At 36.2% G+C, this 10,773-nt stretch overlaps 1 non-coding gene across 1 annotated transcript; it reads right to left on the reverse strand.

The window, feature by feature from the left end:
* Positions 1–10,301: 10,301 nt before the first annotated feature.
* Positions 10,302–10,409, reverse strand: LOC148581286 (small nucleolar RNA R71). The gene has a single exon (XR_015898029.1). It is a non-coding gene; the product is annotated as a small nucleolar RNA R71 (small nucleolar RNA).
* Positions 10,410–10,773: the final 364 nt, after the last annotated feature.

Here is a 10,773-nt window from a genome sequence, read left to right on the forward strand (position 1 = left end):
GATTTATTATTTGCAATGAGTGAGTAGTTTCCTCACTTGATGGGGAGTTGATTGAAAGGAACTCTTGAGTTGGAAGGATTGAAAGAAAAATTGTAATTGGGTTAACTGTTGAATTGTTATCTAATCACTAACACCGATCCCTTTGAACTAAGTGGGTTGCAACTCGTGAATAGATCTAGCATTCCAACTTGTTTGACTTTCCCTTACTTAGTAAAGGATAACTAAACAGAACAACCATTAATTACAAATTAACCTTGAGATCATTCCATCAATAATAGAGATTCCAACTAATCAACTCCCAGTCAAGGCTTTTATTCATATTATTTAAATTTCCCCTTTTTAATTTTCCCTCTACTTAACTTAACTTCTTGGAACATCTGATTAATAAAATAGCACACTTTTTTGCAACTCGTTGGGAGACGACCTGGGACTTAAACTCCCAGTAATTTTTAATTTAAACTCTCTGTGATATATTTCTAAATTGATAGGCAGATTTTTGGTGAGTTAAGAACTATACTTGCAACGTAACTATTTTAATAATTTTTAATTCACCAACTTCTGCCCCTCATCAGAGTCCTCTCAGAAGACAGGCGTGTTGGAAGTGGAAGCTGTTAATGCTCTTCTTGCTCAGAACAAGCTTATGTCTCAGCAAATAAATCTACTTACTCTACAGTTGAGTGGAATGCAAGTTTCAGCTGTCAACACTCAAAATGCACCTCAAGAGGTCCCTTATGACATGACAGGTAATTTGTGCAAAATGATTATTATGATTATGCTCAATCCTCTTATGAACAAGTCAATTACATGGGGAGTGCTCCTAGAAATCCCAATAATGATCCCTATTCTAAGACCTACAATCAGGAGTGGAGAAATCATCCAAATTTTGGGTGGAGAGAGCAACCTCAGAGGCCACAAAATTTTAATAATAATTCTCAGGGTGGTTTTCAATAGAATAATTTTAATAACCACCAGTTTCAGTCATCTCAGCAAGCAACTTCTCAACCCCAATAGAATAATGATTTGGAAGCAATATTGGCAAGTTTTAGACAGGAAACCAGAACATCAATCAAGAACTTGGAGATTCAGATGGTTCAATTAGCCACAAGAGTTAATGAAATTGATTAGAGGACGGCTAATAGCCTTCCTGGTAACACAATTCCAAATCCAAGAGAGGAGTGCAAGGCTATCACCTTGATAAGTGGACAAGTTGTAAGTATGAAAGCACAAGTTAATGAAGAGCCAGTTGAAAATAAAGCTCCAGAGGAGAAGAAAGAGGAGGTGGAGCATGTCCCTCCAAAGCGTGTAGATAATCCATTCCCAGACTCTCTTGACACTTATCCTACATTGCCTAAGGCACCTGAGTACAAGCCTAAAATGCCATATCCTTAGAGACTTCAAAAGGAGACCAAGGACAAGCAGTTTTCAAAGTTCTTGGAAGTCTTCAGAAAGTTGCAAATCAATATTCATTTTACTGAGGTTTTGGAGCAAATGCCTCTCTATGTCAAGTTCATGAAGGAGCTATTGTCAAAGAAGAAGCCTTTAAAGGGAGATGAGACAGTGGTCCTGACTAAGGAATGTAGTGCTATCATTCAGAATAACTTTCCAAGAAAGATGCCAGACCCAGGGAGCTTTCAAATCCCATGTACCATTGGGAGCACCACCTTTGAGAAAGTGTTATGTGATTTGGGAGCAAGCATTAATTTAATGCCCTTGTCTGTGATGAAGAAGTTGCAATTCCAAGAGGCATAACCCACAAGGATAGCATTACAGATGGCAAACAAATCTATAAAGCCTGCATATGGATTAGTAGAGAATATCTTGGTCAAAGTTGGTAAGTTCTTCCTCCCAGCTAATTTTGTGATTCTTGACACGGGGGAGGATGGGAATGCCTCTATAATTCTAGGAAGGCCATTCCTAGCCACTGGAAGAGCTCTAATTGATGTAGAAGTAGGAGAATTAGTACTTAGAGTGCATAATGAACAACTAGTCTTTCATGTCTTCAAAGATATGCATTCAGTAGGTGAAGAAGAGAGGTGCATGCAGACTGAGCTTATTGATCCAAACCTTCAAGAACCCCCTGATGATGCACAAGAGAATTTACAGCTTAAACCTCCTGTGGTGACAACCAATAAAATTCCTCCTGACATCAAACCTAAGTTTGGTGTCGGAAATGCATCATCTACCAAGGCGGAGGTTCCCAAAAAGAAGAAAGTACCCAGGGGATGGAGAAACAAAAAGATTCCCACTGAAGGTTTCTCCCCAGGAATGAAGTTGGTGTTGACTAGCAATCCAGTGTGGACTTATACGGTAAACAGAATCCTCTCTCTGGAGCATATTGAGTTATGTTATGGGGACACAGGAAAGAAATTTACAGTGAGGGGTAAAGAGCTGAGCCCCTATGATCCTCCTCCTTAGAGGAGCTGATCGTCAAGCTAGTGACGGTAAAGAAGCGCTTGTCGGGAGGTGACGAACGAATTTTTGCTAGTAAAGAATTTCACAATAAATTCTCGTTGCTAGTATAGTTTCTAAACCAACAAATAATCCTTTCATACAAAAATTTGGTTGTCACTAAGCAAACCCAATAAAAATAATAACCGAAGTATTCAAACCTCGGGTCGTCTCTCAAGGAATTGCAGGGAGGTGTACTTATAATTGGTTATGAGATTGTATCTTTTTGGGGTTTTGAATAAGGAACAAGAAGAGTAAATTTCAAGAATTAAACTAATAGCTAATAAAGCTCTTGGCAAGGTATGAGAATTAGAAGTCCTATCCTAGCTATCCTTATCAATTGTGACATCAATTGTCCATTACTACCACTTAGTTAACCTCTAACTATGAAGGAAAGTCAAGTGGATGAATTAATTTGATTCCTCAAGTCCTAGTCAACCCCTAAGGAAAGACTAGCTTTAGAGGGATCCAAACCAACTAGCAAATCTCAATTATCAACCAACAAAGGAGTTTGATAACTCAAGAGTCTCCAATTACTCAACCATAGCCAAGAGGAGAAAAATATACTTTAGAATCCAACCAAGCATTTTATCAAACACTTGGAAGGCATAACATAGAAGCATAGAAATTAATAAGAGATAATAAATTTAAACAACCAATTGCAAGCATCAATGATAACAAATAAAGCAAGAAGTAATAAACATGAAATACCTCAAATTGCATTAAATAGGAAATTGAATTTAACATGAAGGGTTCCTAAATTAAATTGGGAAAATAAATAAACCAACAAGAGAAATAGGTAAACTAAAGTGCTAGAACTAATAAGAGTAGAAGAGAAACTAAATCAAAGTAAAGTAGAAATCTGAAATTGAAAATAGCTAAACCTAAGAATCCTAAATCCTAGAGAGAGGAGAGAGCCTCTCTCTCTAAAAACTATATCTAAAACCTAAAATTATGTCAATGAATGTTGTATGAATGAATGAATGATTCCCCCATTCTATAGCCTCTATTCTGTGTTCTCGGGCTTGGAACTGGGCCCAAAAGTAGCCCAGAAATTGCCCCAGCACTTTCTGCAATTTCTGCACGTGACGCATGTCACGCGTACGCGTCGCTTGGCAAAAATTCTTGTCACGCGTATGCGTCGCTTGTCTTCTGCGCTAGTCACGCGTACGCGTCATGTACGCGCACGCATCACTTCCAGCTTCTTAAAACTTCATTTTCTTTCGTTCCTTCCACTTTTGTATGTTTCCTTCCATCCTCTAAGCCATTCCTGCCCTATAAAGCCTGAAAACACTGAACGCACAAATCACGGCATCGAATGGTATAAAGGGGAATTAAAATTGACAGTTTAAAGGCACAGGAAACATGTTTTCAACTATATCACAAAATTAGGAAGGATTTGTAAAACCATGCAAATTATATGAGTAAGTGTGCAAAGACTTGATAAAAATCACTCAATTCAGCACAAGATAAACCATAAAATAGTGGTTTATCAATCTTCCTACACTTAAACATTAGTATGTCCTCATGCTAAGCTCAAGAGAACCAAAAGAGTGAAGGCAGAATGGTGAAAATTTTGCATTGCAACCTGTTTAGGTGTGAGCCACCTACATGCATCATGCTATTCTTATATATATATGGTCAAATTGAGTTAAATATCCAAGAAATCATATATGCACAATCAAGGCTAAATCAATCATATCAAAACACATTCACAATTGAGTTGAGTTAATCAAAAGAGTTCACAAACTTGCTAGATAGGCAAAGATCAAATATGGAAATATGGAAATGAGCCATTGAACCCTCACTGAATTTGTATATGCACTCTAATCACTCAAGTGTTTGGGGTTAAACACTCTACTCTTCTCTAGTTATGCTTTCTAAAACTTTGTTCTTCATCTAACCAATCAACAAATATTTAGTGCACAAATGCAAACATCATGAGGTCTTTTCAAGGTTGTAATGGGGCTAAGGTAAGGGTGAGGATATATGTATGGCCAGGTGAGCTAAAATATGATTCTTTGACTAGTTTAAGCTCTCACCTACACACACACACACACACACACACACACACACACACTCTATGTAATTTTAAAGATCATGCTTAGCTACCCATAATCTCACTTTTACATATTTTCACACACTCATGTGTCAGTTTTTCCTTAATTTCACCACATATGCATTGATCTTTCATTAAACTTAACATTGGGGTAATTTTGTCCCCTATTTATTTATTTATTTACTTATTCATGTTGTAATAATAAAGTTTTTTTTCAATGCATATGTTTCTCTAATTTCACATGAGTAGACATCTAAATTTCCAATATTTGTCAATATAAGCAAAAACACATTCTCATTAACCATAGGTCCCACATTTTCCCACACTTAGTTGACACACAATCTCTATCTTAAGCTAATCAAAGATTCAAATAGGGTAATTAATTATTTTTCCACTTAAGGCTAGTGATGTGGTAATATAAAGAACAAAAAGGGGGTTAAGAAGGCTCAATGTGGCAAACAAAGGTAAATGGAATAGTAGGCTATTTGGGATAAGTGAGCTAATATCAAATGGTAGCCTCAATCACATATAAGCATGAATATACCAAATAATGGACATATAGAATGGAACAAAGCAAAGATTGCAACCATAGGGAAGAAAACACACAAGAATAAAATATTATGGTTAAATAATTGATAAACCACTATTTTATGGTTTATCTTGTGCTCAATTGAGTGGTTTTTATCAACACTTTACCCAATTATTCATACTATTTGCATGGTTTTACATTTGCCTTCCTAATTATGTGTTTTTATTGAAAACATGCTTCTTTGGCCTTAAGTTCCCTATGTTTAATCCTCTCTTATTACCATTAGATGCCTTGATATGTGTGTTAAGTGATTTCAGAGATTACAGGACAGGAATGACTCAGAGAATGGAAAGGAAGCATGCAAAAGTGGAAGGAATACAAGAAGTTGGAGAAATTGCTAAGCTGTCCAGCCTGACCTCTTCGCACTCAAACAACTATAACTTTAGCTACAGAGGTCCAAATGACGCGGTTCCAGTTGCGTTGAAAAGCTAACGTCTGGGGCTTCGATTTGATATATAATACACCATAGTTTCTCTGATGCTAGGCAACACGAATGTGTGCTCCACGCGGATGCATCGCAGTGGCAAAAATCAGCGTGGCAGATTTCTTTTCCAGCGATTTCTGGGCTGTTTTCGACCCAGTTTTTGGCCCAGAAAACACAGATTAGAGGCTATAAAGTGGGGGAATCTATTCATTCATAATAATAAGCTCAGAATACACATTTTTAGTTTTAGATGTAGTTTTTAGAGAGAGAGAGGTTCTCTCCTCTCTCTTAGGATTTAGGATTAAGATTTCTCTTACTTTCAGGATTGTCTCTTTTTATCAGGTTCAATGTTCCTTTTATTTATTTTCCCAATTTAATTTATGAACTTTTCCATGTTACATATGATTTTCTTAATTAATGTTATTTGAGGTATTTTAGTTTACGATTATTTTATTCTATTTATGAATGCTTTTAATTTAATTTAGATATTTTCTCCCTTTTTGCTTGGGTTAAGTAATTGGTAACGCTTGAGCTGTCAAATAAAGCAGTGGTTGAAATTGGGAGTTGCTCCAATAACTCTAGTCTTTCCATAGAAATTGACTAGGACCTGAGGATTAACCTAATTAATCCACTTGATTTACCTTCATAGTTAGAGGTTAACAAAGTGGGATTAAAATCCAATTCTCATTACAATTGATAAGGATAGGACTTCCAATTCTAATACCTTGCTGATGAGTGGATAATTTATACGCTTTTTGACATTGTTTTTAGTATGTTTTTAGTAGGATATAGTTACTTTTAGGGATATTTTTAATAGATTTTGTGTTAAATTCACATTTCTGGACTTTACTATGAGTTTGTATGTTTTTCTGTGATTTCAGGTATTTTCTGGCTGAAATTGAGGGACTTGAGCAGAAATCAGATTCAGAGGTTGAAAAAGGACTGCTGATGCTGTTGGATTCTGACCTCCCTGAACTCAAAGTGGATTTTCTGGAGCTACAGAACTCGAAATGGCGCGCTTCCAATTGCGTTGGAAAGTAGACATCCAGGGCTTTCCAGCAATATATAATAGTCCATACTTTGGCCAAGAATAGACGACGTAAACTGGCGTTCAACGCCAGCTTTCTGCCCAAATATGGCGTCCAGCGCCAGAAAAGGAGCCAAAACCAGAGTTGAACGCCCAAACTGGCACAAAAGCTGGCGTTCAACTCCACAAATGGCCTCTGCACGTGCAACACTTAAGCTCAGCCCAAACACACACCAAGTGGGCCCCGGAAGTGGATTTATGCATCAAATACTTACTCATGTAAACCCTAGTAGCTAGTTTATTATAAATAGGACCTCTTACTATTGTATTAGGCATCTTTGGACGTCTGGTTCTTAGATCAGAAGGGCTGGCCATCTCGGCCATGCCTGGACCTTCACTTATGTATTTTTAACGGTAGAGTTTCTACACTCCATAGATTAAGGTGTGGAGCTCTGCTGTTCCTCAAAGATTAATGCAAAGTACTACTGTTTTCTATTCAATTCTTCTTATTTCTCTTCTAAGATATCCATTCGCACTCAAGAACATGATGAAGGTGATGATTATGTGTGACGCTCATCACCATTCTCCCCTATGAACGCGTGCCTGACAAACACTTCTGTTCTACATGAATTAAGCTAGAATGAGTATCTCTTAGATCTCCTAACCAGAATCTTCGTGGCGTAAGCTAGAATGATGGCAGCATTCAAGAGAATCCGGAAGGTCTAAACCTTGTCTGTGGTATTCTGAGTAGGATTCAATGATTGAATGACTGTGACGAGCTTCAAACTCGCGAGTGCTGGGCGTTAGTGACAGACGCAAAAGGAGGGTGAATCCTATTCCAGCATGATCGGGAACCGACAGATGAATAGCCGTGCCGTGACAGGGTGCGTGAGCATATTATTCACTGAGAGGAGGGGATGTAGCCACTGACAACGGTGATGCCCTTGCATAAAGCCAGTCATGGAAAGGAGTAAGACTAATTGGATGAAGATAGCAGGAAAGCAGAGGTTCAGAGGAACGAAAAGCATCTCCATTCGCTTATCTGAAATTCCTACCAATGATTTACATAAGTATCTCTATCCCTATTTTATTATATAATATTCGAAAACACCATTATCACTTTATATCTGCCTGACTGAGATTTACAAGGTGACCATAGCTTGCTTCATACCAACAATCTCCGTGGGATTCGACCCTTACTCACGTAAGGTATTACTTGGACGACCCAGTGCACTTGCTGGTTAGTTGTATCGAAGTTGTGACAATTATGAATTAAGATCAGAGCACCAAGCTTTGGAGCCATTACCAGGATTTGTTCGAGCCTGGAGATCACAATTTCGTGCACCAAGTTTTTGGCGCCGTTGCCGGGGATTGTTCGAGTTGGGACAACTGACGGTTCATCTTGTTGCTCAGATTAGGTAATTTTCTTTTTGTCTTGTTTTCAAAAAAAATTTTTCAAAAATCTTTCAAAAATTCTTCCTTTGTTTTCGAAAAAAAAAATTTAAAATAAAAATGTTTTCAAAAATATATTTTCCTTTCAGAATTTTTAAGAATGAATTCTAGTGTTTCATGGAGCATGTTGAAGCCTGGCTGGCTGTAAAGCCATGTCTCAATTCTTATACTCAAGAGAAGAGCTTCTTTATCTTTCTTAGCCAATTGGCTGTTGAATGTAAGGAATGTCAGGCGTGTCATGTCTGAGTTACATACTAAAGCTTGGCTGGCTATTAAGCCATGCCTGACCCTTTGATTGGAGCTTTAGAGCATAAGATTCCTGGAATTCATATTAAAAATTTTGGAATCCTTATTTTCTTTTTCAAAATTATTTTTTGAAAAACATAAAATAAAAATCCAAAAAAAATTAGAAAATCATAAAAATCAAAAATATTTTTGTGTTTCTTGTTTGAGTCTTGAGTCATATCATAAGTTTGGTGTCACTTGCATATGCATCTTGCATTTTTTTGAAAATATCATGCATTCATAGTGTTCTTCATGATCTTCAAGTTGTTCTTGGTAAGTCTTCTTGTTTGATCTTGATGATTTTTTGTTTTGTTTCTTCTCATGTTTATCATATGCATTCTTGAATTCTTAGTGTCTAAGCATTAAAGAATTCTAAGTTTGGTGTCTTGCATGTTTTCTTTGCATTAAAAATTTTTCAAAAATATGTTCTTGATGTTCATCATGACATTCATAGTGTTCTTGGTGTTCATCTTGACATTCATAGCATTCTTGCATGCATTCATTGTTTTGATCTAAAAATTTCATGCATTGGATCATTTTTCTTGTTTTTCTCTCTCATCATAAAAATTCAAAAAAAAAAAAAATATATCTTTCCCTTTTTCTCTCATCAAATTCGAAAATTGAGTTGACTTTTTCAAAAATTTTTAAAAATCAAAGTTGTTCCTTATGAGTCAAATCAAATTTTCAATTTGAAAATCTTATCTTTTTCAAAATCTTTTTCAAAAATCAAATCTTTTTCAAATTTCTTAGTTATTTTCGAAAATTCTAAAAATATTTTTCAAAAATCTTTTTCTTATTTTTATATCAAATTTTCGAAAATAACATAATCAATTAATGTTTTGATTCAAAAATTTGAAGTTTGTTACTCGCTTGTTAAGAAAGATTCAAACTTTAAGTTCTAGAATCATATCTTGTGATTTCTTATGAATCAAGTCATTAATTGTGATTTTAAAAATCAAATCTTTTTCAAAACTAATTTCAATCATATCCTTTCAAAAATATCTTCTTATCTTATCTTTTTCAAAAATATCTTTTCAAAATATCTTTTCTAACTTCCTAACTAACTTTTTGTTTGTTTCTTAACTTTTTCAAAACTACCTAACTAACTCTCTCTCTCTCTAATTTTCGAAAATATCTTCCCTCTTTTTCAAAAATTTCTTTAACTAATTATTTTTATTTTTTATTAAAAAAAAAATTTCGAAAAAAATACTAACCTTTTTCAAAAACTATTTTCAAAAATCACTAACTCTTTTTCAAAAATTGTTTTCGAAAATTCACTTCCCCCTCTCATCTTCTTCTATTTGTTTATTGATACACTAACATCTCATCTCGCATCTCAACCCTCCTCACAGATGTGTTTCTTCCATTACATTACATTCTTTGTCTCCCCCTCTTTTCTTCCACTCACAAAGGGATCCCTATACTGTGGTATAAAGGACCCATATTATTATTATTATTTTTGTGCGCCCTCTTCTTTGTCATATGAGCAGGAGCAAGGACAAGAACATTCTTGTTGAAGCAGATCCATAACCTGAAAGGACTCTGAAAAAAAAAATTAAGAGAAGCTAAATTACAACAATCCAGAGATACCCTTTCAGAAATTTTCGAACAGGAAAAGGATATGGCAGCCGAAAATAATAATAATGCAAGAAAGATGCTTGGTGACTTTACTGCACCTAATTCCAATTTACATGGAAGAAGCATCTCCATTCCTGCCATTGGAGCAAACAACTTTGAGCTGAAACCTCAATTAGTTTCTCTGATGCAGCAGAACTGCAAGTTTCATGGACTTCCATCTGAAGATCCTTTTCAGTTCTTAACTGAATTCTTGCAAATATGTGATACTGTTAAGACTAATGGAGTAGATCCTGAAGTCTACAGGCTCATGCTTTTCCCTTTTGCTGTAAGAGACAGAGCTAGATTATGGTTGGATTCTCAACCCAAAGACAGCCTGAACTCTTGGGATAAGCTGGTCACGGCTTTCTTAGCCAAGTACTTTCCTCCTCAAAAGCTGAGCAAGCTTAGAGCTGATGTTCAAACCTTCAGACAGAAAGAAGGTGAATCCCTCTATGAAGCTTGGGAAAGATACAAACAGCTGACCAAAAAGTGTCCTTCTGACATGCTTTCAGAATGGACCATCCTGGATATATTCTATGATGGTTTATCTGAGCTATCAAAGATGTCACTGGACACTTCTACAGGTGGATCCATTCACCTAAAGAAAACGCCTGCAGAAGCTCAAGAACTCATTGACATGGTTGCTAATAACCAGTTCATGTACACTTCTGAAAGGAATCCTGTGAGTAATGGGACGCCTATGAAGAAGGGAGTTCTTGAAGTTGATACTCTGAATGCCATATTGGCTCAGAATAAAATATTGACTCAGCAAGTCAATATGATCTCTCAGAGTCTGCATGGAATGCAAGCTGCATCCAACAGTACTCAAGAGGCATCTTCTGAAGAATAAGCTTATGATCCTGAAAACCCTG

This window comes from Arachis ipaensis, chromosome B10, assembly GCF_059453495.1.
Source record: "Arachis ipaensis isolate K30076 ecotype BB chromosome B10, ASM5945349v1, whole genome shotgun sequence".
NCBI classification, from domain to species: domain Eukaryota; kingdom Viridiplantae; phylum Streptophyta; class Magnoliopsida; order Fabales; family Fabaceae; genus Arachis; species Arachis ipaensis.